The 6,000-nt window shown below is 46.2% G+C and overlaps 1 protein-coding gene across 5 annotated transcripts in view; it reads left to right on the top strand.

Annotated features, from left to right (window-relative positions):
- Positions 1-6,000, top strand: part of LOC310824221 (paired amphipathic helix protein Sin3b-like) — a gene marked incomplete at its 5' end in the record, with an annotated part of 57,931 nt that overhangs the window by 16,926 nt on the left and 35,005 nt on the right. The window lies entirely within an intron of this gene.

Raw genomic sequence — 6,000 nt, 5'->3', positions numbered from 1 at the left:
AAATTATCATGGCTTTAGAAGCTTCTGATAGGCTAATTGATTGATCATTTGAGTCAATTGGAGGTGTAGCTGTGGATGTATTTTAAGGCCTACCTTCAAACTCAGTGCCTCTTTGCTTGACATCATGGGGAAAATCACGTTCATCTGTACAAAACACTAGTATGCAAGTATCAACACCATGGGGCCACGCAGTTGTCATACCGCTCAGGAAGGAGACGCGTTCTGTCAGAACAACAGCAAAGGACCTTGTGAAGATGCTGGAGGAAACGGGTACAAAGTATCTATATCCACAGTAAAACGAGTCCTATATTGACATAACCTGAAAGGCCGCTCAGCAAGGAAGAAGCCACTGCTCCAAAACCGCCATAAAAAAGCCAGACTAGATTAGATTAGATTAGATTAGATTCAACTTTATTGTCATTGTGCAGAGTACAAGTACAGAGACAACGAAATGCAGTTAGCGTCTAACCAGAAGTGCAAAATAGCAGAAAGTGCAATGAACAGTATTTACAGGTAGTGCAATATATGATCAGTAGTAGTGCAGTATAATATAGTATAGTATAAGCAGTATATATAGCAGTGCAGTATGTGAGTAGCAGTAGCATTATAGCAGAATAAATAGTTACAGTATGAGCAGTGTAGCAGCATATGAGCTGTATAGGTAATGCAGTCTAGCAGTATATATGTATTAACAGTAACATGAGGTAGATGCAGAATAAATATTAATATGGAATGCCGTATAAACAGTATAAACAAGTATCTACAGTATGTGCAGTAGTATTAAAGAAAATATAGGATATGTGCATTATGAACAGTATGAACAGTATGGACAGGTATGTACAGAAGAGCAGTGGTATTGAGTAAGAGTAAGAGCAGGGGAGGGGAGTAATAGTGCAATAGTGCAATTGTCCGGGTGGGGGGGGGGGGGGGGGGGTTGCGGGGGTAGTAGGTTGTCAGGTAGGTGTAGTGTTCGTGTTCAGCAGGGTGACAGCCGCAGGGAAGAAGCTGCCTCTGAACCTACTGGTTCGGGTGCGGAGAGACCTGTAGCGCCTCCCGGAGGGGAGTGGGGTGAAAAGTCTATGGTTGGGGTGAGCGATGTCCTTGACGATGCTGCGTGCCTTACGCAAGCATCGTTTGCCCTGGACAGCCTCGATGGAGGGGAGTGAGGAACCGGTGATGCGTTGGGCAGTTTTCACCACCCTCTGCAGTGCTTTCCGGTCCGATGCCGAGCAGTTGCCATACCATACTGTGACACAGTTGGTAAGGATACTCTCGATGGTGCAGCGGTAGAAGTTCACCAGGATCTGAGGAGATAGATGGACCTTCTTTAGTCTCCTCAGGAAGAAGAGACGCTGGTGAGCCTTCTTTATCAGGGTGGAGGTGTTGAGGGTCCAGGAGAGGTCCTCAGAGATGTGGACACCCAGAAACTTGAAGCTGGTGACTCGCTCCACCTCAGTCCCGTTGATGAGGATGGGGGTGTGTGCGCCAGCTTTAGACTTCCTGAAGTCCACAATGAGTTCTTTGGTCTTCTTGGTGTTGAGAGCCAGGTTATTGTCGTTGCACCACACTGTTAGGTGCTGGACCTCCTCCCTGTAGGCCGACTCATCGTTGTTGCTGATGAGGCCGATCACCGTTGTGTCGTCTGCAAACTTAACAATGGTGTTTGAGCCATGTACAGGTGTGCAGTCGTAGGTGAAGAGGGAGTAAAGGAGGGGGCTCAGCACACAGCCTTGTGGAACGCCGGTGTTCAGGGTGAGGGTTGAGGAGGTGTGGTTGTGAAGCCTAACAGACTGCGGCCTGTTGGTCAGGAAGTCTAGAATCCAGTTGCAGAGGGAGGGGTTGATGCCCAGTTGCCTGAGTTTGGAGATCAGTTTGGAGGGGATGATGGTGTTGAATGCTGAGCTGAAGTCAATAAACAGCATTCTCACATAAGAGTTAGTCTTGTCGAGGTGGGACAGGGCGGAGTTGAAATGGCATCCTCTGTACTCCTGTTCTGCCGGTAGGCGAATTGAAAGGGGTCCAGTGTGGGTGGTAGGCAGGTCTTGAGTTGAGCTAAGACCAGCCTCTCGAAGCACTTCATGATGATGGGCGTGAGTGCCACTGGTCGGAAGTCATTTAAGCTCGTTGCAGTGGAGTGTTTTGGCACCGGCACGATGGTGGTGGTTTTGAAGCACGCGGGGACAGCTGCTTGGGCTAGGGACAGGTTGAATATGTCAGTCCAAACCTTAGTCAGCTGCACAGCGCAGGCCCTGAGGACACGTCCGGGGATCCCATCAGGACCAGCAGCCTTGCGTGCGTTAGTCCTGCTCAGTGCCGCACACACGTCGGTGGGGGATAGAGTGAGGGGCTGGTGATCCGCAGGGAGCACAGCCTTGATGGCCACCTCCTTGTTGTCCCTGTCAAAGCGGCCGTAGAAGTGGTTCAGCTCATCAGGGAGGGAGGCGTCAACGGAGAGGGGTGAGGTGTTAGATGGTTTGTAGTCAGTGATGGCCTGGATGCCCTGCCACATGCGTCGGGGGTCAGAGTTGTTTCTGAAGTGATCCTCTATCCTCAGCTTGTGGTTGTGCTTGGCCTTTTTGATGCCCCTCTGCAGATTAGCCCTGGATGAGCTATAGGCCCGAGCATCCCCTGATCTGAAGGCAGTGTCACGTGCCTTCAGCAGGAGTCGGACCTCACTGTTCATCCATGGCTTCTGATTAGGGAAAGTGGTGATCCGCTTGAGTGTGGTGACACTGCTGATGTTGGAATTGATGTAGTCCAAAACAGATGAGGCATATGAATTAATGTCCGTGTGGGAGTCATGGGTGGCCTGAGTGGCAAACACACCCCAGTCAGTGTTTCCAAACGACTACGGTTTGCTTCTGCACATGGGGACAAAGATCTTACTTTTTGGAGAAATGTTCTCTGGTCTGATGAAACAAAAATTTAACTGTTTGGCCATAATGACCATTGTTATGTTTGGAGGAAAAAGGGGGAGGCTTGCAAGCCGAAGAACACCAACGTGAAGCACGGGGGTGGCAGCATCATGTTGTGGGGGTGCTTTGCTGCAGGAGGGCCTGGTGCACTTCACAAAATGGATGGCATCATGAGGAAGGAAAATGATGTGGATATATTGAAGCAACATCTCAAGACATCAGCCAGGAAGTTAAAGCTTGGTCGCAAATGGGTCTTCCAAATGGACAATGTGGGTGGAACTGAAAAAGCATGCGCGAGCAAGGAGGCCTACAAACCTGACTCAGTTACACAAGTTCTGTCAGGAGGAATGGGCCAAAATTCCACCAACTTATTGTGGGAAGCTTGTGGAAGGCTACCCAAAACGTTTGACCCAAGTTAAACAATTTAAAGGCAATGCTACCTAATACTAAGTGTATTTGTTGCACACCTGTTGCGAATGAAGCCTCGTTAACGAAATGGTTTAAGATGTGTGTGCCTCTGCTTTGGACAGAGGAAGGCTGAAAAGCTGAGACTGGAAAGTCGACCAGGACCTGAAACGGATGAAAAGAAGTAACATTCTAAATAAACGGGGTTTTTCTCTTATCACCACCACCGAGTCCGCCACTGTATCGAGGTCCTAAACACAGAGGCGGACTCGGTGGTGGTGATACGGGAAAAACCCAGCGGAAAAAGTAAAAAGAACTAGACCAAGAATTTATCGTTGTGGAACACCCTTTGTTATGTCCAGAAAACCTGATTGCACACCATCAGTTAAGACGCACTGTGTTCTGTCTGTTAAATAATTTTCAAACCATCTACATCAGGGGTTCTCAACCTTTTGCAAGCTGGGCCCCCCCAAAGCTGGTTCATTGCAGTTGGGGCCCCCCCTCCTCCCGGCGCCACCCCCCCCCCCTTCCCGGCGCCACCCCCACTACACCACCTTGCATAGATAGATAGATAGATAGCCCTCGGCTAGGCTATTATTGTTAGGCCCACACTATTATTATTATTATTATTATTATTATTATCATCATCAGTAGCGGTAGGTAGGCCTATTATCATTACTAGGCTATTGTTATAATTGGTAGTAGCACCAGACTTCTAATGTGAGCTTGCAGGCATTATTATTATTATGAGTAGTGGTAGGCCTATTATCATTACTAGGCTATTGCTATATAATTATATGAGGTTACATGCTTTATTGTTGTTGTTGTTATTATTATTATTATCATTATCATCAGTAGGCCTATTATCATTACTAGGCTACTGCTATAATTGGGAATTGGCACCAGACCTCTGATATGAATTTATGCTTTATTATTGTTATTATTACTAGGCCTAATAGTAGGCATATCATCTGCATTTTTTTACAGAAGCTTGCAGGTTGGCGATGTTAATGTGAGACCTGAGCCTGCTTTGCCTTGCAAAGATCCTCAATTCTTGGCGCAATGTCTGATAAAGATAGCCTCAAATCATCCTTGATTTGTGCACGATTGCGGTATTTGCGGTATTTCATTCATCGTACCTTCGAAGCTTTTTTGCAGCTGGTGGTGCGTCGGTTGCCTTGTTGGTCCTCACTAGAAATCTCTCCATTTTTGTTTGGTTTTGAAATAATTTGGATGTGGATTAGTTGTGTTTTCAATAAAGTTTAGGCTATGATGTAACGATGTGTGCGTGTGTGGCTATGTTGAGAGACTAGTATCGGGGGGCTAATCAGTCGGGACTTAGGCACGATCTTTAATACAACAGTACACAATAACGATTTTGCAGGCAATGCAGATTTTATTTTAAGACTTAACAATTGTAGTCCTTTGTGAGTGGGTGAGTGTGTGTGTGTCTTAGTCGCGTGGGTCGTATAGTTGTGTTGCAACACGGTGAAAAAGTTGCTAGCTAGTTAGCTAAGTGCACGCCTAGCAGTTAAAAAAATTACTGGCTAGGGCTGAGATGGGGATAATCTTTAAAAAGACTGTTTGTGGGGTTAGTCTTTAAAAAGACTGTTTGGGTTTTGAAGTATAGGCCTAAGTAAATCGATATCGAGATTGATAACAGATAGACTAGCGAGAGTTGGCACAAGCGAACTTGGCAAGAGACTAGACTAGAGTGAATGGAGCTACGACGCGTGTGCGGACGCTTATATAGTAGCACTTACGTGACGTTGCGTCACAGGCTCAAAATACTACCCCCTGTATTGGTAGATTTGAAATGAAACTGTGTGGTTGATTTGTTTGTGTGTTATAATAGTCCAACCACTTGCATTTCGACATGGGGGGGAATCTGTTGCATCTCCTTTGTAGGTCTACTAATAGCCAGTGAGTCCGTGATTTTTCGTGATTTTTTTTTTGTATTTTTTCCCCCTCCCATCCTGTAGCCTACTCGCGCCCCACCGGTTGAGAACCACTGATCTACATGAAGCCTGATCCATGTCTATTTCAGACAATCTCTGAATGAGTAGGTAATGGTCGACCGTATCGAATGCCTTGGAGAGATCTATACATTTCATAAAAAAACTAAATTCTGATCTATGCAATTTAACATAATTTAAGACAAGTGTAGCCGCTGAGACTATGCTACCAGGTCTAAAGCTAGATTGGTGCACATTTAGAATAGAATGAGAAGATAAAGTTCTTAGCTGGGAATTCACCAGGGACTCTAATACTTTGGAAAGACATGGTAGCCTGGATATTGGGCAGTAGTTATCTAGGTCGGAGGGGTCACCACATTTATGGAGAGGGAGCACATGAGCTGCCTTCCAAACCTTGGGGATAGTACCTGAGAACAGTCATACTAAAAATGTGTCTAACTCGGCAATCGGGGGCCGAAAGCTGCAATAGGCCCCGATCAAGCAGGTCAGCCCCAATGGATGTTTTGACATACATTTTAAGCAGGGCATCGAGTACATCACAAGTAGAAAATGGTTGAAATTAAAACAAAGATTTGCTGGTTGTTGACTGATCTCCCATCGAGCCAACTGGGGGCTGGGAGATTGGAGCGCAGTCGACCGTCTGACCAAGGTCAGCCATTTCTAAAATGCTGGTTAAAGACATTACTTTTCTCAATTGTATCTGT

The sequence above is a fragment of the Argentina silus genome, assembly GCF_951799395.1.
Source record: "Argentina silus genome assembly, chromosome: Y".
NCBI classification, from domain to species: Eukaryota; Metazoa; Chordata; class Actinopteri; order Argentiniformes; family Argentinidae; genus Argentina; species Argentina silus.
The sequence above is the reverse complement of the archived record's forward strand: the minus strand, read 5'-3'. Positions and strand labels throughout refer to the sequence as shown.